The sequence below is a fragment of the Gorilla gorilla genome, chromosome 14 (assembly GCF_029281585.2).
Source record: "Gorilla gorilla gorilla isolate KB3781 chromosome 14, NHGRI_mGorGor1-v2.1_pri, whole genome shotgun sequence".
Classification (NCBI taxonomy): Eukaryota; Metazoa; Chordata; class Mammalia; order Primates; family Hominidae; genus Gorilla; species Gorilla gorilla.
In genome coordinates, this window is record NC_073238.2 from 35554481 (window position 1) to 35577685 (window position 23205).

The following is a 23205-nucleotide window of genomic DNA, read 5'->3' on the forward strand; positions in this document are numbered from 1 at the left end:
CTGATAACCTGGTAGCGGTCTCCCGCGGGCGTCGTGGCTTGCGGGGAGGCGTAGCAACTTCAGGGAACTTCCCAAAGGTGTGCGCAGGTTGGGGGGCGGGGTGCGGCGCCCCGGGAGATGGCGGCCTCTGCGACAGCGGAAGTATAAGAGTGGACCTGCAGGCCGGTCGCGAGGAGGTGGAGTGGGTGGCGCCCGCTTTGTGCCTGGGATCGGCATGCTGGGGCAGGAGGGCAGTCGCGTGTCAGGTGACCAGCGCCATGTCCAGCCTGGTGGTGGGCAGTGAGCCTCTCTACATCATGGCAGAGCCGGCCAGGCCTGACAGTCCAAAGGGCTCCTCGGAGACGGAGACCCGAGCCTCCTGTGGCCCTGGCCCCTGGTCCAGTTCCCACCCACTGCCTCCCAGGCCACAAGGAAGAGGAGGATGGGAAGGGGCTGGGCCTGGCGAGCAGGGCGGGGGGAAGCTAGTGCTCAGCTCCCTGTCCAAGCGCCTCTGCCTGGTCTGTGGGGACGTGGCCTCCAGCTACCACTACGGTGTGTCATCCTGTGAGGCCTGCAAAGCCTTCTTCAAGAGGACCATCCAGGGGAGCATCAAGTACAGCTGTCCGGCCTCCAACAAGTGTGAGATCACCAAGCGGAGACGCAAGGCCTCTCAGGCCTGCCGCTTCACCAAGAGCCTGCGGGAGCGCGCCTGGACCGCGTCCGGGGTGGGCGGGAGAAGTACAAGCGGCGCCAGAGGTGGACCCGCTGCCCTTCCCGGGCCCCTTCCCTGCTGGGCCCCTGGCAGTCGCTGGAGGCCCCCAGAAGACACCCCAGTGAATGCGCTGGTGTCTCATCTGCTGGTGGTTGAGCCTGAGAAGCTCTATGCCATACCCGACCCCGTGGGCCCTGATGGGCACCTTTCAGCCGTGGCTACCCTCTGTGACCTCTTTGAGCGAGAGATCGTATTTACCATCAGCTGGGCCAAGAGCATCCCAGGCTTCTCATTGCTGTCGCTGTCTGACCAGATGTCAGTACTGCAGAACGTGTGGATGGAGGTGCTGGTGCCGGGTGTGGCCCAGCGCTCACTGCCACTGCAGGATGAGCTGGCCTTCACTGAGGACAGAGTCCTGGATGAAGAGGGGGCACGGGCAGCTGGCCTGGGGGAACTGGGGACTGCCTTGCTGCAACTGGTGCGGCGGCTGCAGGCCCTGCGGCTGGAGCGAGGGGAGTACGTTCTACTGAAGGCCCTGGCCCTTGCCAATTCAGACTCTGTGCACGTCGAAGATGCCGAGGCTGTGGAGCAGCTGCCAGAAGCTCCGCACGAGGCCCTGCTGGAGTATGAAGCCGGCCGGGCTGGCACCGGAGGGGGTGCTGAGCGGCGGCGGCCATGCAGGCTGCTGCTCACGCTACCGCTCCTCCACCAGACAGCGGGCAAAGTGCTGGCCCATTTCTATGGGGTGAAGCTGGAGGGCAAGGTGCCCACGCACAAGCTGTTCTTGGAGATGCTCGAGGCCATGATGGACTGAGGCAAGGGGTGGGACTGGTGGGGGTTCTGGCAGGACCTGCCTAGCATGGGGTCAGCCCCAAGGGCTGGCGCGGATTTGGGGTCTGGGCAGTGCCACAGCCTGCTGGCAGGGCCAGGGCAATGCCATCAGTCCCTGGGAGCAGGCCCCACACCCTCCCCTCCCCTCTCCTAGGGGGTGTCAGTAGCTGGGAACGTGTGTCCAGGCTCTGGGCACAGTGCTGCCCCTTGCAAGCCATAACGTGCCCCCAGAGTGTAGGGGGCCTTGCCCAAGCCATAGGAGGCTGCAGGGGATGTGTGGGAGGCAGAAGCCTATCTCAGGGAGGGAAGGGGATGGAGGCCACAGTCTCCCAGTGGGTGATGCTTTTGCTGCTGCTTAATCCTACCCCCTCTTCAGAGCAGAGTAGGACTTGGAGAGCAAAGGCCCATGCTCACTTTGCTCCTTCTCTCATCATTTGCATTGGGCATTAGTGCCCCCCCTTGAAGCAATAACTCCAAGCAGGCTCCAGCCCCTGGACCCCTGGGGTGGCCAGGGCTTCCCCATCAGCTCCCACCCAGCCTCCTCAGGGGGTAGGAGAGCACTGCCTCTATGCCCTGCAGAGCAGTAACACTATATTTATTTTTGGGTTTGGCCAGGGAGGCGCACGGACATGGGGCAAGCCAGGGCCCAGAGCCTTTGGCTGTACAGAGACTCCATTTTAATGTATATTTGCTGCAAAGAGAAACCGCTTTTGGTTTTGAATCTTTAATGAGAAAAAATATATATACTATCGAGCTCAAAAAAAATTGTGGAATGCATGATTGACAATATATTTTTTATTTTTATTTTTTCAAGTAATACCAGTATTGTTTAACTATAGCCAGCACTGACTAAAATCTTTATATTTTCAGAGTTGAAGTCAGTGAAGACGTTCATGATTTAAACACCAGATCCTGAAAGGCATTAAATCTACTTTGAAATGAATCTGCAATCAGTATTTCAAAGCTTTTCTGGTAATTTTAGTGATCTTATTTGACTAGACTTTTTCAGAAGTACTAAATAAGGAATTTTAACAGGTTTTTATTAATGCACAGATAAATAGAAGTATAGTGAGGTCTATAGCCATTTTATTAAAATAGCTTTAAAGTTTGTAAAAAAATGAATCTTTGTAATTACTTAATATGTTAGTTAAGAACCCATCAAGCTTATATTTGCTGGACTTACAACTTATTTTAAATGCGTTTATCTTTTTTGACACTATTCAGTGGGAATGTGTAAGCTAGCTAATTCTTGTTTTCTGATTTAAAGCACTTTTAAATCTTATCCTGCTCCCTAAAAACAAAAGGTTTTGATCACAAGGGGAAATGTAAGAATGTTAACCCTGTTTTTCAGAAGGGCTACTGTTAATTGCACATAAACATGAAAGGTGTTTTCCCACTGTCTCACGGAATGCAACATTTCATGGGAGAAACCTGACCAAAACTAGCAGTATCGACAACTCTAACAGATTCCAGACAAAATTCAAACTTAATAGTGGTAAAGAAACAGGTTGTTCACTTGTCGAGGTGCAACAATTCTTAAGACTTCTGTTTGAAATTGCTCAATGACTAGGAAAAGATGTAGTAGTTTACCAAATTTGTTCTTCCACCATATCAAAGTAAACAATTCATGCCTTTATAGGGTCAGGCCTACAATGGATAGGTATGGTGGTTCACAGAATTTTTAAAATAGAGTTAAAGGGAAGTGATGTACATTCTGGGGGCATTAGGGTAGGGAGATGAATCAAAAAATTCCCTTAGTAATACTTTATATTTAATACTGCAAAAGCTTTACAAATAGAAACCATGTAATTACCTACCTTAGTTCTTTTGTCATAAAAACAATCCCTTGGTTTGTTGGATTGTAGCTATTATTTATACAGCAACACTTCTTCAATTAGCAGTCTAGACATTTTATAAACAGATATCTTGGACCAATTGATAATATTTCTGACTGTATTAATATTTTAGTGCTATAAAATACTATGTGAATCTCTTAAAAATCTGACATTTTACAGTCTGTATTAGACATACTGTTTTTATAGTGTTTTACTTTTGCCTTAAGATTTAGGTTTTTTAAGTGTATTTTTGCCCTGAATTAAGTGTTAATTTGGTATAAACTTTGCTTTTAAAAATCATCATTTACTGGGTTCTAATAAATTAAAAATTAAACTTGAAAAAAGAAAGAATAACACTATTTCTCAGGTGGAGAAACATTCCATCTTTCCAAGATGTCTTTCCTTAGTGTTCTGACGGTATAATAGTTGAATATTTTAATATTCCATCCTGTCATTGGCCTGGATCCTGCTTACAATGTGGTGGTTGTTATAAGGAAAACTTGGCACTGTAACATCCCCCCAAACTGGGAAAGCGTCGAGAGACCAAAGAATAATATGGGCAAGTCCAGCTTGACGAATAGATGAGTTTACTAGGACTTACATACTGGACATTCCTAAGCAGCTCTAGAGTCACCCTGCCTCCCATCTCTAAGCTGCCTTTCAGCTAATGTTCTGACTGTTTGCCTACTCTGTGTGCACGATGACGGTGTTTTCTTTGACATGTTCTCAGGTATGCCTTGGAATGTTTGGGTTCTCAGGGATCCCTGCTCCTCAGCTGGACACCAGGGCCTTGACTCTCTGCCCAGCATTCAGGATCCAAGCAACACACACACATTCTTAAGTAACCTGGTGGGGGACACATCACACTGCAGTTGTCAATATTGCTAGTTTTGGTCAGGTTTCCCCCATGAAATGTTGCATTCTGTGAGACAGTGGGAGGTAAGTACTACCAATTACCGAATCCAGAGGTTCAGATTAGCTACTAATTTGGGTTAGAACATTAATAATCAACTACCATTTACAGTGTATCTCTATGCTATTACATAAAGATATACTGGTTCCTGCCCTTAGGCAGCTTACTGCCTAGAAGAGGAGATAGCATTTATAAAAAAACTTACTGAAGTGACTTAGTGATTGTTCAGGAGATGGGAAGAAAATTCAAGGAATATATTTAACAGACTTGTAGTGTTTTCTTTGGGTAAGTAATTTGCCATTTTAAGTCTAAAAGAGAAATAAGAGTGTCCTCTTGCTTGACATTAAATTTGGTTTACTAGTAAAATCAATGAAGAAACTCAATACAAATGGTCTCCAGTGTATAAGTGATGAGCATTTCTAAAGAATAGAAGTTAGTTTTTTGGATCTTGTAGAAATAATGTTGTATATGGACTTGGGAGGCTGAGACAACAGGATGGCTTGTGACTAGGAGTTCAAGACCAGCCTGGGCAACATAGTGAGCCCCTTTCTCTAAAAAATAGAAAAAAATTATCCGGGCATGGTGGTACATGCCTGTAATCCTAGCAACTTGGGAGGTTGAGGTGGCAGGATCACTGGAGCCCAGAATTTGAGGCTGCAGTGAGCCACGATTATGCCATAACACTCCATCCTAAGCAACAGAGTGAGATTCCAACTCAAAGCGGGGGGAAAAAGAATGTTGTACATAATAGATAAGTTCCTAGGCTGGCCTCCAAGGGCTCATTTAATCTTTCTACCAGTTACTTATACAAACTTTTGATTTTCCCCCTATTTAATATACCATTAGGGGCTATATCTCATTCATGTAGCACCTGCTCATGTGGCTTACAGATCATAGCAACTAGTTATCTTAAATCATAAATTCTTTTTTTGAACAAACTGTACTATAAAATATACACCTATAGAGGAAAGAAGTTAATTCAGTGTTTGTTCATTTGAACTGAAAGTGAAGCTAAAAGAACAACCCCCTTCTTGTATTCTGAAAACTGCATTCTCTTGTGTATGATAAAAAGGAAGTGCAAAATGCATAGGGACAATGACTCTCGCCTCTCCCCAGCTCAAATGGTTAAGCATGCGTCGGAAAGGAATTTGTTGGCCGGGCGCAGTGGCTCATGCCTATAATCTCAGCACTTTGGGAGGCCGAGGTGGGTGGATCACCTGAGGTCAGGAGTTCAAGACCAGCCTGGCCAACATGGTGAAACCCCGTCTCTACTAAAAATACAAAAATTGGCTGGGCATGGTGGCAGCCACCTGTAATCCCAGCTACTCTGGAGGCTGAGGCAGGAGAATCACTTGAACCCAGGAGGCAGAGGTTGCAGTGAGCCAAAGTTGCACCATTATACTCCAGCCTGGGCAATGAGCAAAACTCCGTCTCAAAAAAAAAAAAAAAAAAAAGAAAGAAAGAAAGAAATTTGTTGTTGTCAGGGCAGGGCAGCGGCTGTTGTCCAGCCAAAACAGACACTTGAAAATTCTTGAGATTCTTGAAGGAGCCAGCTTACTTTTTAAAATAAAAAAAATCTTATTTCTAAAACTGAAGTTAGTTGGCAAGGAAGCATTGAAGTTTTATGTATTCTATCAAACAGTATCAAATCATTATACTCTAGTGAGGAAAATAGCACACAAATTTATGTAATAATTTACTCTAATGAAGGTACTGTTTGAATATGCTACACTTGCATAAGTCTAAAGAGTGATTTTTGTTCCCAGTTAAGTACAAGAATAGCAAAATGTGGAAACGTAAATTTAGCAATTGTTCACTCTGGTTTTCCAACCACCTCACATAATGCTGGAAATATACTTGGCATTCAGTAATTTTTTTTATTGACCGATTGAATGAGTTATTCTGTTCCATGATTCCCACGTCTTTTTCCACACTAAGTTCTTACCACTGCTACAGAGGATATAGTCATAGGCCCTACTGGTTATCCTAGAGTCGACAGGCAGTATAGCTTAACAGAAAGAGTGTTGGTGTTGTGTAGAACTGGATTCAAATTCAGATTCTGACACACTAACCTTTCCCCGCCTATAAAATGAGGGCTAGTACCTACATGTCAAGGATTAAATGAGGTAATCTGAGAAAGTGTCAGGCATAGTGCTTGGAACATAGTATATATTTAATAAATGCTTGAGGTGCCTGGAACATAGTACATATTTAATAAATGCTTGCAGCTATTAGCAAGTGTAAAAATATAGTGATGATCCTAATGATGGTGGAAAAGGCATAGGTCAGTCAGTGACCACCAAGTAAAAGATAACTGAGACAATTAAGTTATTTTAGTGGTGTGATTGCTCTGTAAATGTGGCTAGTTAAGGCTAACAACTGATTGTTTCCCAGTATCAGATGATCTAGGCCAAAATACTTAAAATCTAGCAGTCAGTGTGTGGTTAGACACATTTCTGCACATAAAGGCTCAGGAACAGATTCAGAAAAGCAAAATAGATAAAATAAGGCTTACACAGTTAGAAGAGTAAATGAGCTAGTTGTTGATATGCTTTAGTGGGCTTGGCAAGAGTGAGTAAAGAGGTAAGCTGAAGGATAGATCATATGCAATCTATGCCTCTAACCCAGAAATTGTGTTCCTAGGAATTTGTTCTAAGGAAATGTTACAGATATGCACAGAAGTGTAAATACAAGGGTATTTGTCATGATAGTATTTAAAAGAGAAAATATAAATGATCAAAATATTCAACAGTAGGGGATTGTGATACATATATATATAAAATGGGATACTGATGCAAGCATTCAGTGAAAAAAAATAGATTACCAAACCATACGATCCTCATTTATTTTATTTTATTTTTTATTTTTATTTTTTAAATTTTTTTACTTTTTGAGACGGAGTCTCGCTCTGTCGCCCAGACTGGAGTGCAGTGGCACGATCTCGGCTCACTGCAAGCCCTGCCTCCCAGGTTCACGCCATTCTCCTGCCTCAGCCTCCTGAGTAGCTGGGACTACAGGCACCCGCCACCACGCCTGGCTAATTTTTCGTGTTTTTAGTAGAGACGAGGTTTCACTGCGTTAGCCAGGATTGTCTTGATCTTCTGACCTCGTGATCCACCAGCCTCGGCCTCCCAAAGTGCTGGGATTACAGGTGTGAGCCACCACGCCCGGCCCATCCTCATTTGTTTTAAAAAGCAAGATCACACATAAAAAAATAAGAAAGATAAAAAATGTTGGTAAAAGTTACTAAAGAATAAAAATATAGGGAAAAAGGTAGCCAAGGGATAGATATTGTTATTCATTTTCTTTTTACAACTTTATTAAGGTATATTTGTGTGCAATAAACTGCACATATTTAAAGTATATAACTTGACTAGTTTTGACAAATATATACACCTATGAAACTGCCAGTTATAATTTTGAACATTTTCATGACCCTCCAAAGTTTCCTTGTGTCCTTGCAATACATACACACATACACACACAGTACGCAGGCAACCATTGATCTACAATAGATTAGTTTGCATCTTTTAGAATTGTACATAACTGAAATCACACAGTATGTACTCCTTTGTATCTGGCTTCTTTCACTCAGCATAATGATTTGAGATTCATCCATGCTGTTACATGTACTAGTAACACATTTTATTACTGAGTAGTATACAATTGTATGAAGGTATCACATTTTTGTACTTATTCACCTGTTAGTGGACATTTGGGTTGTTTCCCAGATTACAACCCACATTTGGCTTTTACAAAGAAAGCTGCCATTAACTTTTGTGTACAAATCTTTGTGTGGACATGTATTATCTCTTGGGTGAATATCCAGGAATCAAATGGCTATGTTGAATAATAGATATATTTTTAACTTTTTAAGAAGCCATCAAACTGTTTTCCAAGGTGATTGTACCATTTTACGTTCCCAGCAGCAGTAACTGGTGGGAATATGGCTCATTCTCAAAAGATGATCTGAAGTTTCAAAAGTAAATAAGTTATTGAAACATGTAATATGATGGTGGTAATTAGCCAACATGATAATACGTTACTCATAGGGTTGGTTGTGAGGATGACGTGCACTAATGCATAAAAAGCATTTAAGCACAGAGGAAGTACTCAGTATTCATTGGCAGTTTTATCGTCATTCTGTTAATTTAACTTCTTTGGTTGTTAACAGTAATACATTAGTGACTAATTTTGATAGACTAAAAATAAAGATAAACAGGCTAGACTTTAAAAACCAGAGTCACATATTGTACAAAAAACATTCACATTCATAAAAATACCCTTAAACAAAATTTATTTTTTTCTTTCCAGTAGAGGGGGCAGTGATTACCTGGCATTGTTGTAAAACAAAAGTTAAGCTTGCCATTATTGTAGTTATAATTTTTAATATAATTTTTGCAGTTATCTCTCAGTAACTTTTTATTATATACTATTTAATTATGAGTGTCAAGGTCTGAAAAATACATGATCAATTCAGGATTGGTTATAACTTTTTAAAGAAAGATATTTACATTGACTTGTTCTTACTTAAAATGTTTTTATTATACAGACACATCACCTTCACTTTGGGATGTGGAATTTGCTAAGCAGTTAGCCACAGTCAATGAACAACCCCTTCAGAATGGGTTTGAAGAGCTGATCCTGTGGACAAAAGAGGGGAAACTGTGGGAGTTCCCAGTTAACAATGAAGCAGGTAAGTGTTAATTTCAGGGGGTTATAAAATTTATTGACTGAAATTATTTCTGCCAGATATTCACTTTCAGAGTGTAGATACTTACATGAATTTCGAAACACTTTGTAGATATCTTCATGGTGTCCTAAAAGAAATCTGACAAGCTTTTTTTAAAAAGACGTTAGAATTTCACTTATTTTTAGATGCTTGATAAGGAAAATGAAGAAGTAAAACTAGATGGCAAAAATGCATCATGAATTTCTATGACATAAAAGGACTGAGAACTGCAAATGATTGCAGTTTTCTAATCGCTCAACAGGTTATTACTTGGTGAATCTTCTATATATTAAATAAGGGGTATGAGATTATACTTCAATTTTGGAGAACATTACAACTCTTAAAGTCTCATGCTGGTGTCCTTGAGTCGTAAAACCATTGCATTAATGAGGTGCAGGGAACTTGTATGAGCAACTCAAAGCAAAAACATAGTAGGCTTTGGAAATCTTTGCCTGCATAATATAGATGCTTTGAACTGGCAACAGAATATCATCTACTTCACTGGGTGGTTGTTGGAGATGTTACCTCTTCCTAAATCAAAAGGAAAACAGTATTACTATGCTATTTATTTTTTATGATACCCATGTTGTCATCAGTTAAACATTTTAATTGAATTTATAGAAGTATTTTGAATTAGAAAAGATTGATTTACTTTTAGGGTAAGATTAGCTAGAAGTTGGAAGAGCCTGAATAAGTCTTAGGAAAATGTAGTCCATATTTTAACCTTCATAATGTTGTGGTATCATTGTAATATCTTAATTTTTGATAATCTTTAATTTGTTGGATTAATAGGTGGAACGGAAGCTTAAATATCAGAAATATTTAGTCTTATATGTAAATAATATAATTAATATAAAGTGTTGCTTTTTATACGAAAACTTTAGAGACTTACAGATTCTTTTAGCAAATTATTAATATTTTGTTTTTGTTTTTTGAGACGGATTCTCTCTCTGTCGCCCAGGCTGGAGTGCAGTGGTGCGATCTCGGCTCACTGCAACCTCCGCCTCCCGGGTTCAAGCAATTCTCATCCCCCAGCCAAGTAGCTGGGATCACAGGCGTGCATCACCACACCCAGCTAATTTTTGTATTTTTGGTAGAGACAGGGTTTCGCAGTGTTGGCCAGGCTGGTCTCAAACTCCTGACCTCAGATAATCCGCCCGCCTTGGCCTCCCAAAGTGCTGGGATTACAGGCGTGAACCACCATACCCAGCCTGTATATTCATATTGTACCTGCAATAATACAGCATACTGTGTTTCATGTATTACATAATGTATGTATTGCTTAAAGGATGGTTCTGTGTTCTGGAAGATATCAGGGTAAGGTAAAAAGACCAACGCCTTTTTAAGTTGTACCAACCTGAGTACCAGCTGTGTCCATTATTGGCCATTTGCCTTTGAGGAAATTATTTAAGCACCTGGGCCTTAGTTTCCTCTTCTGTAAAATAATATCTGATATTAAGGAAAGATTTGGTCTACTCTTACAACATGTTTGGATTTCATTATTTGAAGAAACTTGGGTGTTCCAAGTCCTCATGTTTAAAAACCTGATTTGAAAACCCAGTATTAGGCCAGGCACGGTGGCTCATGCCTGTAATCCTAGTTACTTGGGAGGCTGAGGCAGGAGAATCGCTTGAACCCGGGAGGCAGAGGTTGCAGCCAAGATTGTGCCACTGCACTCCAGCCAGGGTGACAGAGTGAAACTCTGTCTCAAGAAAAAAATAAATAAATAAATAAATAAGGAAGAAAGAAAAAAAAACAGTATTGAGGTATAATAATGTGACTTTATTCAGGAGAGTCAGTGAAGCATAGTGGTTAGAAGTTCAAGATCCTGAGTGAGTTACAGAATTGATCTCTCCAAGCCTCACTTCCTTCATCTCTAAAGTGATGGGAATAATAATAATAGTACTCATTATATGAGATTGGCGTGAGGAGTAAGTGAGGTTAACTAGTAAAGCATCCTCACCATCATCGTCCCTGTTTCTACAGCAACAACATTGTGAGGGGGTTTGCTTCTGTAACTATTTTCCGTTGTATACAGTAACATTTTATTTTTCAAAATTTTACTTTATACTGGAACATTTTAAATCTTAGAATATTAACAAGGATAGCATGTATTATCTGGGAACCACCAAACAGGGTGCTAGGAAAGCACAAACTCGTGGTATATTGTCATCAGCAGTGAAACACTTAAGAGCATCAAAATTATGAGTGATCAAACTCCAACGGAATTTATCTTAAATTTGACCTGGTTTCTGAGAAAATTTAATTTCTAAAAAAGGAGAGAAACATGGTTTTTTTGGTCAGGTTGAGGAGATAAATGTGACAATTGTCCACATGTCACTGTGCATATTATCGATATTTCAGGGTTGGAAAAGGAGGTGGTGGGTAACTCATTTCCAGCTCCCTAAAGCAATTGTTATCTGAAGTAAAAACAGGAAAGGACTGTGGAAACTCTCACTTTGATCACTGCCCTGGGTACACACTTAGAAACTTGTACTTTGAGAAACTGGCATTGTAACCTGGAGCCTCAGCAATTCAATAACTTTCTTTTATATTTCTTATATTTAAATGTTGAGATTACTGAAATACATTTCTTTCCCTACTAATATTTAGCTTTATGAAGATTTACTTGGGTGTTTTTGGGGAAAGATGTTTTGTTTTGTTTTTAGTAGCTCACTGGGTCAGTGTTGGAACATAATATTGAAAATGACAAAATGACATGTCATGTATTTACAATTTAATGCGCACTATGGTGTTTTTCCATTATATAAAAATTAAGGTTTATTGTTTTGCCACTTAATGCGTATAAATTATTTTTCCAATTTAGAATAGCTTTCTGTTTCTGTTTTAAGAACTTGTTAGTCCCTTCTCTTGTGCTTTGCCTGCATAGAGATTTACAAGAACTATTAGGTGGAATTGTTCTCACTTAGATTTGGTACTAGTTTTATATGTCGGATTGTTAATGACATCATTTTTATTTTAGCTTCTACTTTGATTTTAACTAAATTTAATCACATTTATGCCTACCCAGTAACAGAGTGTTTCTAAGGCTGGTTTTTATGGGGGAGGGGAGATTTGTGGGGGGCCTTCTTTAATACAACATAAAAGCATGATCCATGAAAGAAGAAAGTGGTAAGTTGAACTATATTTAAAATAAGACGTCCGCACTGTGAAAGATACTGTTAAAAAATAAAAAGACGCCGGGCGCGGTGGCTCATGCCTGTAATCCCAGCACTTTGGGAGGCTGAGGTGGATGGACCACCTGAGGTCAGGAGTTCGAGACCAGCCTCAACATGGAGAAACCCCATCTCTACTAAAAATACAAAATTAGCCGGGCGTGGTGGTGCATGCCTGTAATCCTAGCTACTTGGGAGGCTGAGGCAGGAGAATTGCTTGAACCTGGGAGGTAGAGGTTGTGGTGAGCCGAGATCATGCCATTGCACTCCAGCCTGGGCAACAAGAGTGAAACTCCATCTCAAAAATAAATAAATAAATAAATAAATAAATAAATAAATAAATAAATATAAATAAAAAGACAAGCCACAGAGTAGAAGAAAATATTTGCAAAACACATATCTGTGATAAAGGACAGGTATACAAAATATATATTAAAAATTATTGGCCAGGTGTGGTGGCTCACGCCTGTAATACCAGCACTTTGGGAGGCCAAGGCAGGTGGATCACCTGAGGTCAGGAGTTCAAGACTAGCCTGGTCAACATGGTGAAACCTCATCTCTACTAAAAGTACAAAAATTAGCCAGGCATGGTGGTGGACGCCTGTAATCCCAGCTACTTGGGAGGTTGAGGCAAGAGAATCACTTGAACCCAGGAGGTGGAGGTTGCAGTAAGCCAAGATTGTGCCATTGCACTCCAGCCTGGGCAGCAAGAGTGAAACTCTGTCTCAAAATAAATAAATAAATAAATAAAATAAAAATCTTAAAACTCAACAATGAGAAATGAAAAATCCCATTATAAAATGGCAAAATATGGCTGGGTGCAGTGGCTTACGCCTATAATCCCAGCCCTTTGGGAGGCTGAGGCAGGCAGATCACTTGAGGTTAGGAATTTAAGACCAGCCTGGCCAACACAGTGAAACCCGGTCTCCACTAAAAATACAAAAATTAGCCAGGCGTGGTTGTACACTCCTGTTATTCCAGCTACTGAGGAGGCTGAGGCACGAGAATATCTTGAACTGAGGACAGGGAGGTTGCAGTGAGCTGAGATCTTGTCACTGCACTCCAGCCTGGGTGATGGAGCAAGACTGTCTCAATAAAATAAAATAAAATGGGCTAGTATGGTGGCTCACGCCTGTAATCCCAACACTTTGGAAGCCCGAGGTGGGTGGATCACCTGAGGTCAGGAGTTTGAGACCAGCCTGGCCAACATGGTGAAACCCCATCTCTACTAAAACCACAAAAATTAGCTGGGCATAGTGTCACATGTATGTAATCCTAGCTACATGGGAGGCTAAGGCAGGAGAATCGCTTGAACCCGGGAGGCAGAGGTTGCATTGACTGAGATTGTGCCGCTGCACTCCAGCCTGGGTGACAGAGCGAGACTTCGTCTCAAAAAAAAAAAAAATACATAAATAAAAATAAAAATAAATAAAAATAAAATGGTAAAATATCTGCTCAGATACCTTACCAAAGAACATATAAGGATGGCATATGAAAACATCATATGTTGTTAGGGAATTGGAAATTATTTTTTTCAAATAGCTAAATTTTCACTTTTTAATTTATGTCTTCTTTTTAAAACTCTCATTTATTTGTGTCTCTAATTTTTGTTTTCCTCCTATTTTTTTTTTTATTTCCAACTTTTAGGTTCAGGGGTACATGTGCAAGTTTGTTACATGGGTAACTTGAGTGTCATGGGGGTTTGGTGTACAGATAATTTTGTCACACAGGTAATCAGCATAATACCTGTAGGTAGTTTCCCAATATTCATTCTCCTCCCACCCTCCCCCCTCAAATAGGCCCCAGTGTCTGTTGTTCCCTTCTTTGTGCCTATATGTACTTGGTGTTTAGCTCCCACTTGTAAGTGAGGAATGCAGTATTTGGTTTTCTGTTTCTGCATTAATTCACATAGGATAATGGCCTCCAGCTCCATCCATGTTGCAGCAAAGGCCATGATCTCATTATCTTTGTAGCTGCATAGTATTCCATGGTGTATATGTCCCCCGTTTTCCTTATCAAATCCACCATTCATGGGCAACTAGATTTATTCCATGTCTTTGTTATTGTGAATAGTGCTGCAATGAACATACATATGCATGTGTCTTTATGATAGAATAATTTATATTCATTTGGGCATATACCCAGTAATGGGATTGCTGGGTCGAATGGTAGTCCTGTTTTAAGTTCTTTGAGAAATCTCCAGACTGCTTTCCACAGTGGCTGAACTAATTTACATTTCCACCAACAGTGTATAAGCATTCCCCTTCCTCTGCAACCTCACCAGCATCTGTTGTTTTTGATTTTTTAATAATAGTCATTCAGACTGGTGTGCAGTGGTATCTCGTTGTGGTTTTGATTTGCATTTCCCGGATGATTCATGACATTGAGCATTTTTTCAAATGTTTGCTGGCCATGTGTATGTCTTCTTTTGAGAAGCGTCTGGTCATGTCCTTTGCCCATTTTTTAATAGTGTTGATTGTTTTTTGCTTCTTCAGTTGTTTGAGTTATAGATTCTGGATATTAGACCTTTGTTGGATGCATAGTTTGCAGATATTTTCTCTCATCCTGCAGGTTGTCTGTTTATTGAAATTTCTTTTGTTGTGCAGAAGCTCATTAGTTTTATTAGATCACACTTGTCAATTTTTATTTCTGTTACAGCTGCTTTTTTTTGTTTTTTTTTGAGACAGAGTTTTTTGCTCTTGTTGTGGAGGGGAGTGCAGTGGGGCGATCTCAGCTCACTGCAACCTCTGCCTCCCAGCCTCAAGTGATTCTCCTGCCTCGGCCTCCCAAGTAGCTGGGATACAGGTGCCTGCCACCATGCCCAGCTAATTTTTTTTTGTATTTTTCATAGAGACGGGGTTTTGCCATGTTGGCCAGGCTGGTCTTGAACTCCTGATCTCAGGTGATCTGCCCGCCTCAGCCTCCTACAGTGCTGGGATTACAGGAGTGAGTCACTGCGCCTGGCCTACAGTTGCTTTTTGACTTTGTCATGAAGTCCTTGCCTGGGCTGTTGTCTAGAATGGTATTTCCTAGATCTTCTTCTAGGGTTTTTATAGTTTTAGGTTGCACATTTAAGCCTTTAATCCATCTTGAGTTGATTTTTGTATATGGTCAAAGGCGGGGGTCCAATTTCAGTCTTCTGCATATGGCTAGTCTAAGGCTATTTTTGATATGCTTTCCTAGAGTAACTCTCAATTTAGAGGCTTCAGTGGCGAAAGAAGGTCAGGATGGATGTTGATCACACTTTTGTTTCTATTCTTTAGTTGGTTTAAACCTTTTCACTTCTTACATATCCTCTATGGTATCTGAAATATATGCTGTAATATGAGCCAAGAAGAACAGTGAGATAAGTTCAAATTACCATAAAACCCTAAAGAAGGGCTCTGTTATTTGGGCAAGTATAGTGTGGAGAAAATTAGGGAAAGTGTAAAGATTATTAGGTAGGTGCTAACTGAAAGGTAGCAGGATCTGTTTGTTGTTTTAGATGAGATTATGGTCTGGGAACAAGAGCCTTAAAGTACTGACAGAAAAAGAAATAATAGTTTTGATAATACATAGAAGTGGAAACAATAATTCAAAGTGAAAATGACTGAATTTGGTTCAGTGCTCTACTATGCCCTTCTCAAAAAGAATCGGTCATTGCTACTAACTGCAATTCACCCTTTATTTGTTGTACCATATTTTTAAAGTCTATTCAATACTTAAAGCAGAATTAGACACAATTAACCTGTCACCCTATTTGATTGTGCGTCATATAGAATTTCCTTCTTATGTTTAATGTTTCACTATCTCTTATGTTTTCTTTACTGTATTGTGCTTCTTTGGTTTATTAAAAATATTTTAAATTACATAAATAATGATGAAAGTTTACCTGCAAAAAAGTCAAATGGTGTAAAAAAATTATACTTTACCTGTCATTTCTCTTCTTTTTTTCTGAAATAAGCATTTTCGATAGTTTGATATGTGTTCTCTCAATCCACATTAAATGGCAGTTACACATTTATCTGCTGTTTTATTTGACTTGTATGGGAACATACTATACATATATTGTCCTGCAGTGTGCATATATATATATATATATATATATATATGTATGTATATGTATATTTATTACTTAGCAGTATGTCTTGAAAGCATTTCCTTGTCAGTACATACAGATAGACCTTATTCATTTCATAGTTCTATATGTCCCATTGTTATGAACGCAGGCCATAATTTCTTTTACCATTTTCCTTTTGAATAATGGAGCTATAGTAGATCCTTTTACACATGTTCTTGTGTACATGTTTGAATACTTTCAATTCCTAGAAGGGTCAAAGAATAGGTGTATTTTAAATTGCAATAAATACTTACAAATTCTCTTCTGAAATGATAGCCAGTTGACCCACTCCAACCGATTATGTAAAAATCCTATTTTTCCACAGTCTAACTAATACTGGATATTGTTAATCTTGCAAATGTTCTGGGTAAAAACTGATATCAATGGTGTTTTCATTTGCATTTCGCTGATTGATAACCAGATTACACGTCTTTTCATATGTTTATTGGCTATTTGTACTTCCTCTGTGACTTACCTTTTTACATCCTTTGACTGTTTCTGTTGGGCTCTTTGTTAATTGTATTTGTAGGAACTCACTATATTATGGGCTTTAATTCTTAAACTCTTACATGTGTTGGAAATATGTTTCCCAGTCTGTGTCTTTGCCTTCTTTTAAAATAATTTGATTTTAAAAATCATAGTAAGCATTTGGTTTAATATAAAAGGTGACAATATAAAGCACAAGGCTTATGAAGCAGTTCTTTTTATCACCTATTAGGCCTGTTCTCAGAGTCAACGTCTTTTAATCTTTTAGATGTATTTTACTTTTTATATTTCTAAATTATATGCTTCTATCTATTTTAGATTCATCTAGTGTATATATCTTCGCCTCATCCTTCCAGTATAGATACATCACAATTTTTTGTTAGATCTGTATTCATTGTTTACACTAATATGACTATGGAGAAATGTGTGGGTGTTTTTTTGTTTTGTTTTTTGGTGTTCTTTGAGACAGAGTCTCACTTTGTCACCCAGGCTAGAGTGCAGTGGCAGGATCTTGGCTCACTGTAGCCTTGAATTCCTGGGCTCAAATGAGCTTCCCATCTCATCCTTTTTTAGTAAGGAGGACCACAGGCACTTTTTTTTTTTTTTTTTCAGAGATGAGGTGTCACTATGTTGCCCAGGCTGGCCTCAAACTCCTGGGCTCAAGTGATCTTCCCACCTTGGCCTCCCAAAGTGCTGGGATTACAGGTGTGAGCCACTATGCCCAGCCTGGAAAATTGTTTACTGGTAAGACAAAAAATGTTCTATGAGTATATTTTATTTTGTCTTTTCTTTTCTGTGACTGTCTGTGGAAATTGCATGTGTGTCTGTTTGTTTTTCAGGTTGTAGCATGCAATTGTTGAGGGGTGGACTGTATCATCTTCATCCTGTAATTCCAGTGCTAGTCCTTGTCCCTGAGCACATGGTTGTTGAATAAATGAATGAAAAATGAGAAAACCAGAAGCTCTGATACTTAACCACAATGACAATTAATTCAATCTGTGACTATCATCCAATTATATATCACAGTAATTTTGTGTTGTAATTTTACATATATATTTTTTATTTTTATTAACACTGATAAAGTTCTCAACTCTTATTACTAACTTAAACTTACTTTAAATATGGAATATTTTAGATAAAAATATAATTATTTCTTTTTCTTTCCAGACGTTGCTGAATTTGAATTGGGATCACATGTGTTTCCTCATCTAGGACCTGGTGGTAAGTCAAACATAAATTAAGATATAATTTGGAAATACTATAGAAATATGTACTGATTTTAACCAGATACATATGAGCGGAAAGACAGTAAAATGTGATTACTGGGCTGTTTACGTGACATTTTATTTCTGATTATGTATATGACACGGATAAGTCTTTTTTTTTTATACTTTAATTTTTAGGGTACATGCGCACAGCGTGCAGGTTAAATATGTATACATGTGCCATGTTGGTGTGCTGAACCCAGTAACTCGTCATTTACATTAGGTATATCTCCAAATGCTATCCCTCCCCCCTCCCCCCACCCCACAACAAGCCCCGGTGTGTGATGTTCCCCTTCCTGTGTCCATGTGTTCTCATTGTTCAATTCCCACCTATGAGTGAGAACATGCAGTGTTTGGTTTTTTTGTCCTTGCGATAGTTTGCTGAGAATGATGGTTTCCAGCTTCATCCATGTTCCTACAAAGGACATGAACTCATCATTTTTTATGGCTGCATAGTATTCCATGGTGTATATGTGCCATGTTTTCTTAATCCAGTCTATCATTGTTGGACATTTGGGTTGGTTCTAAGTCTTTGCTATTGTGAATAGTGCCACAATAAACATACGTGTGCATGTGTCTTTATAGCAGCATGATTTATAATCCTTTGGGTATATACCCAGTAATGGGATGGCTGGGTCAAATGGTATATCTAGTTCTAGATCCCTGAGGAATCGCCACACCAACTTCCACAATGGTTGAACTAGTTTACAGTCCCACCAACAGTGTAAAAGTGTTCCTATTTCTCCACATCCTCTCCAGCACCTGTTGTTTCCTGACTTTTTAATGATCGCCATTCTAACTGGCGTGAGATGGTATCTTATTGTGGTTTTGATTTGCATTTCTCTGATGGTCAGTGATGATGAGCATTTTTTCATGTGTCTTTTGGCTGTATAACTGTCTTCTTTTCAGAAGTGTCTGTCATATCCTTCACCCACTTTTTGATGGGGTTGGTTTTTTCTTGTAAATTTGCTGGAGTTCATTGTAGATTCTGGATATTAGCCCTTTGTCAGATGAGTAGATTGCAAAAATTTTCTCCCATTCTTTAGGTTGCCTGTTCACTCTGATGGTTGTTTCTTTTGCGTGCAGAAGCTCTTTAGTTTAATTAGATCCCATTTGTCAATTTTGGCTTTTGTTGCCATTGCTTTTGGTGTTTTAGACATGAAGTCCTTGCCCATGCCTATGTCCTGAATGGTATTGCCTAGGTTTTCTTCTAGGGTTTTTATGGCTTTAGGTCTAACATGTAAGTCTTTAATCCATCTTGAATTAATTTTTGTATAAGGTGTAAGGAAGGGATCCAGTTTCAGCTTTCTACATATGGCTAGCCAGTTTTCCCAGCACCATTTATTAAATAGGGAATCCTTTCCCCATTTCTTGTTTTTGTCAGGTTTGTCAAAGATCAGATGGTTATAGATAAGCGGCATTATTTCTGAGGGCTCTGTTCTGTTCCATTGGTCTATATCTCTGTTTTGGCACCAGTACCATGCTGTTTTGGTTACTGTAGCCTTGTAGTAGAATTTGAAGTCTGGTAGTGGATGCCTCCAACTTTGTTCTTTTGGCTTAGGATTGACTTGGCAATGCGGGCTCTTTTTTGGTTCCATATGAACTTTAAAGTAGGTTTTTCCATTTCAGTGAAGAAAGTCATTGGTAGCTTGATGGGGATGGCATTGAATCTATAAATTACCTTGGGCAGTATGGCCCTTTTCACTATATTGATTATTCCTACCCATGAGCATGGAATGTTCTTCCATTTGATTGTATCCTCTTTTATTTCATGGAGCAGTGGTTTGTAGTTCTCCTTGAAGAGGTACTTCACGTCCCTTGGAAGTTGGATTCCTAGGTATTTTATTCTCTTTGAAGCAATTATGAATGGGAGTTCACTCATGATTTGGTTCTCTGTTTGTCTGTTATTGGTGTATAAGAATGCTTGTGATTTTTGCACATTGATTTTGTATCCTGAGACTTTGCTGAAGTTGCCTATCAGCTTAAGGAGATTTGGGGCTGAGATGATGGGGTTTTCTAGATATACATTCATGTCATCTGCAAACAGGGACAATTTGACTTCCTCTTTTCCTAATTGAATACCCTTTATTTCCTTCTCCCGCCTAATTGCCCTGGTCAGAACTTCCAACACTATGTTGAATAGGAGTGGTGAGAGAGGGCATCCCTGACATGGGTAAGTCTTTATTGAAGGAAAATGTTTTTGTATCATGCATGTCTTGTGAAAACTTACATTGTGTTTAAAATGATGTTTCTTGGCCTCCTTAACTAATTTTCAAGCAGATCTTGCAAATGAAAACTAGTATTTTTGAGTTTTGCATACTCAAACTGCCAAAATGTCAGCTGTTTAAACAGTCAAATAACTAAGTTGTCATTAATACTTTAGTGAAGTGATGATTTATTCTTATTTTATAATTTTTATCACTATATATATAGTGATAGATTCTGATTTAGACAGACATCATTTTGGTATACTGATACTGTGGCCATTGCAATGTTTCAATGTATTTCAATAGTTACAGTGCCATCAAACTTAGATAATTTCAGCTTTAAGCACTGATTTATACAGATCTTTTCTTCAGGAAAAATAAAGTTTCCCTAAGGCTTTTCACTCTATCTATCTATCTATCTATCTATCTATCTATCTATCTATCTATCTTTATATTTATGAACTTTTTGGAAGTACTGTTGAAATTATAGAAAAGTTCCAAGTTTTAATACAAGTAACTCTTTCCCCTGAAGCATGTGAGAGTAAATTGCTGACATTAGGCCAGCACTCCTGATTACTTTAGTAGGTATTCCCACAAGTCAGGACACTCTATATAACTACAATGCAACCTTGATAATCAGAAAGTTAACATCAAAGCATCATATCATCCAATCCTCAGCTTCTGTTGAGCTTTTATTAATTGTCTGCCATGTCTTTTATAGCACAAGGATCCCATTTAGATCCATGGGTTACATTTAGTTGTTGTGTCACTTACACTCCTTCTGTCTGAACAGTTCCTCAGGTTTCCTTGACTTTCACGACTTTGAATCTTTTGAAGAGTAAAGTTCAAAATAAAGAATGTCTCTCAGCTGGTTTTTTCTGATGTTTCATTATGAATAGGCTTAGATTGTATTATTTTTGGCAAGAGTATCTCGGAGGCGATCCTCTGATCTTCTCATTGCATCCTGTCATTTGACCTTGATTTTGATTTGTCTTATTACTAGTGATATTAGCATTGATCATTAATGGTGGTATCTGCTGGGTTTCTTTTCTGCAGTGTTGCTTTTTAATCTTGTAATCAGTTAGTATATTGTGGGGAGGTAATTTAAGACTAGGTAAATATCTCTGTTCCTCTTGAAATCTTCAATGTATTCATTTACTTAGATCCACATGGATGCATGGCTTATTTCATACAATGGGATATAATTTGTTAATATTTCTAAAAATTTGTTTTTCTTTTTAGACATGTTCTGTTTTGGCAATTTCAGACTTAAAGAAAAATTAAAAGAATAGGACCAAAAAGTCTTGAGTTCCATATCCCAAATTTTAATATTTTACTGCATTTGCTTTACTCTTTCTCCTTCTTTTCCTCTTCTCTTTCTAGACAAATATAAATATAGGTACATAATATAGATTTTTCTTCCTGAACCATTTGTGAGTCACAGACATGATGCCTCTTTATTTCTAAATACTTTACTATGTATTTCCTAAAAAGAAGGAATTTTCTTACATAACTATGGTGATCATTATCAAAAGCAAGAAATTGAAATTGATTCAATGTTAATATATAATCGACAGATCTTAAGATTTTGCCAATTTTCCCCATAATATCCTTTATAGCCAAAGAAAATCCAAGATGGGAGATTTTTTACAATTCATGATGTGTTGAGTCCAACTGTCCTCTTTCTTTATTCTCCTTTAATCTGGGACAGTTTTGTACCCTTTCTTTGATTTTCATAACATCCATGTTTTTGAAGAGTATGGGTCACTTATTTTACTGATTTTTCTCTCAGTTTGGGTTCATATGATGTTTCCTCATGATTAGATTCAGATTATGTCACTGAGGCAGGAATGTCATACAGGTAATGCTGACTTCTTCCGAATGCAGCATGTCTGTAGGCTGTCACTTGGTTTCATTGCTGGCCAGTGTTGACTTTGATTCTTTGGTTAAGGAGTATTGTCAGTCAGATTTGTCCATAGTAAAGTTACTGTTTACCTTTTGTATTTCACCAATATCCTGTGTGGCAATACTTTGTGGCTCTATAAATCTCCAGTTACTCCTCAAAATTTCACCCACTAGATTTAGCATTGCATTGATTTTTTCCTTTTATTTTATTTATTTATTTATGTATGTATTTTTGGAGATCATGGTCTTGCTCTATTGCCTTGGCTGGAGTGCACTTGCACAATCTTGTCTCACTGCAGCCTCAATCTTCCAGGCTCAAGCAATCCTCCCACCTCAGCCTCCCAAGTAGCTAGGACTATAGGCATGCACCATCATGCCTGGCTAATTTTTGTATTTTTTGTAGAGATGGGGTTTTGCCATGTAGCCCAGGCTTGTATCTCTAACTCCTGGGCTCAAGGGATCAGCTCCCTTCAGTCTCCCAAAGTGCCAGAATTATAGGCACGAGCCACTGGGCCTGGCTGCTTGATGATTCTTACTTGAATTAATAATGATGATGGTGGCCACATGATGATTTTCTTATTCTTTCATGCCTTCTACATGGATTAAAAAATGAAACAAAACAAAAGCAATAAACAGGAGAGAAGGGAAAATATACTTTTGGTGCTCGAATACTCCCAGACTCAGCCAGTGGTCACCATTTCAAGCTGATTTCATGTCTTTTGGACATCAATTCATTGCCATCATTTAAATATTTCTTTATTTTATGGCACACGATGTTCCAAGCTTATCATCTATTTCTCGGCCCCAGATCTGAAATCAGCTATTTTCCTAGAAGACTAGATTTCTTCTGGGGGAGAATGGTATTTAGAAACCAAATTCTGGCCACTAGTTGAGGTAGGTGTGGATATCTGCATTGGGATTGTCATTGCTCACAGACCTACTCCATGAACAAAGCAGAGAAATATATGGATATACATAAATACGCAGGCATACATGCTTACATTAATCCACATTTCAGTGTCAAAATATATTCAAAACCATGAGTTTTTGCTGATACTTTCTATT

The 23205-nt window shown here is 39.2% G+C and overlaps 1 pseudogene; it reads left to right on the forward strand.

Moving 5' to 3' along the window:
• Nucleotides 1-251: 251 nt before the first annotated feature.
• Nucleotides 252-23205, forward strand: part of LOC109029313 (steroid hormone receptor ERR1-like) — a 33932-nt pseudogene continuing 10978 nt past the window's right edge.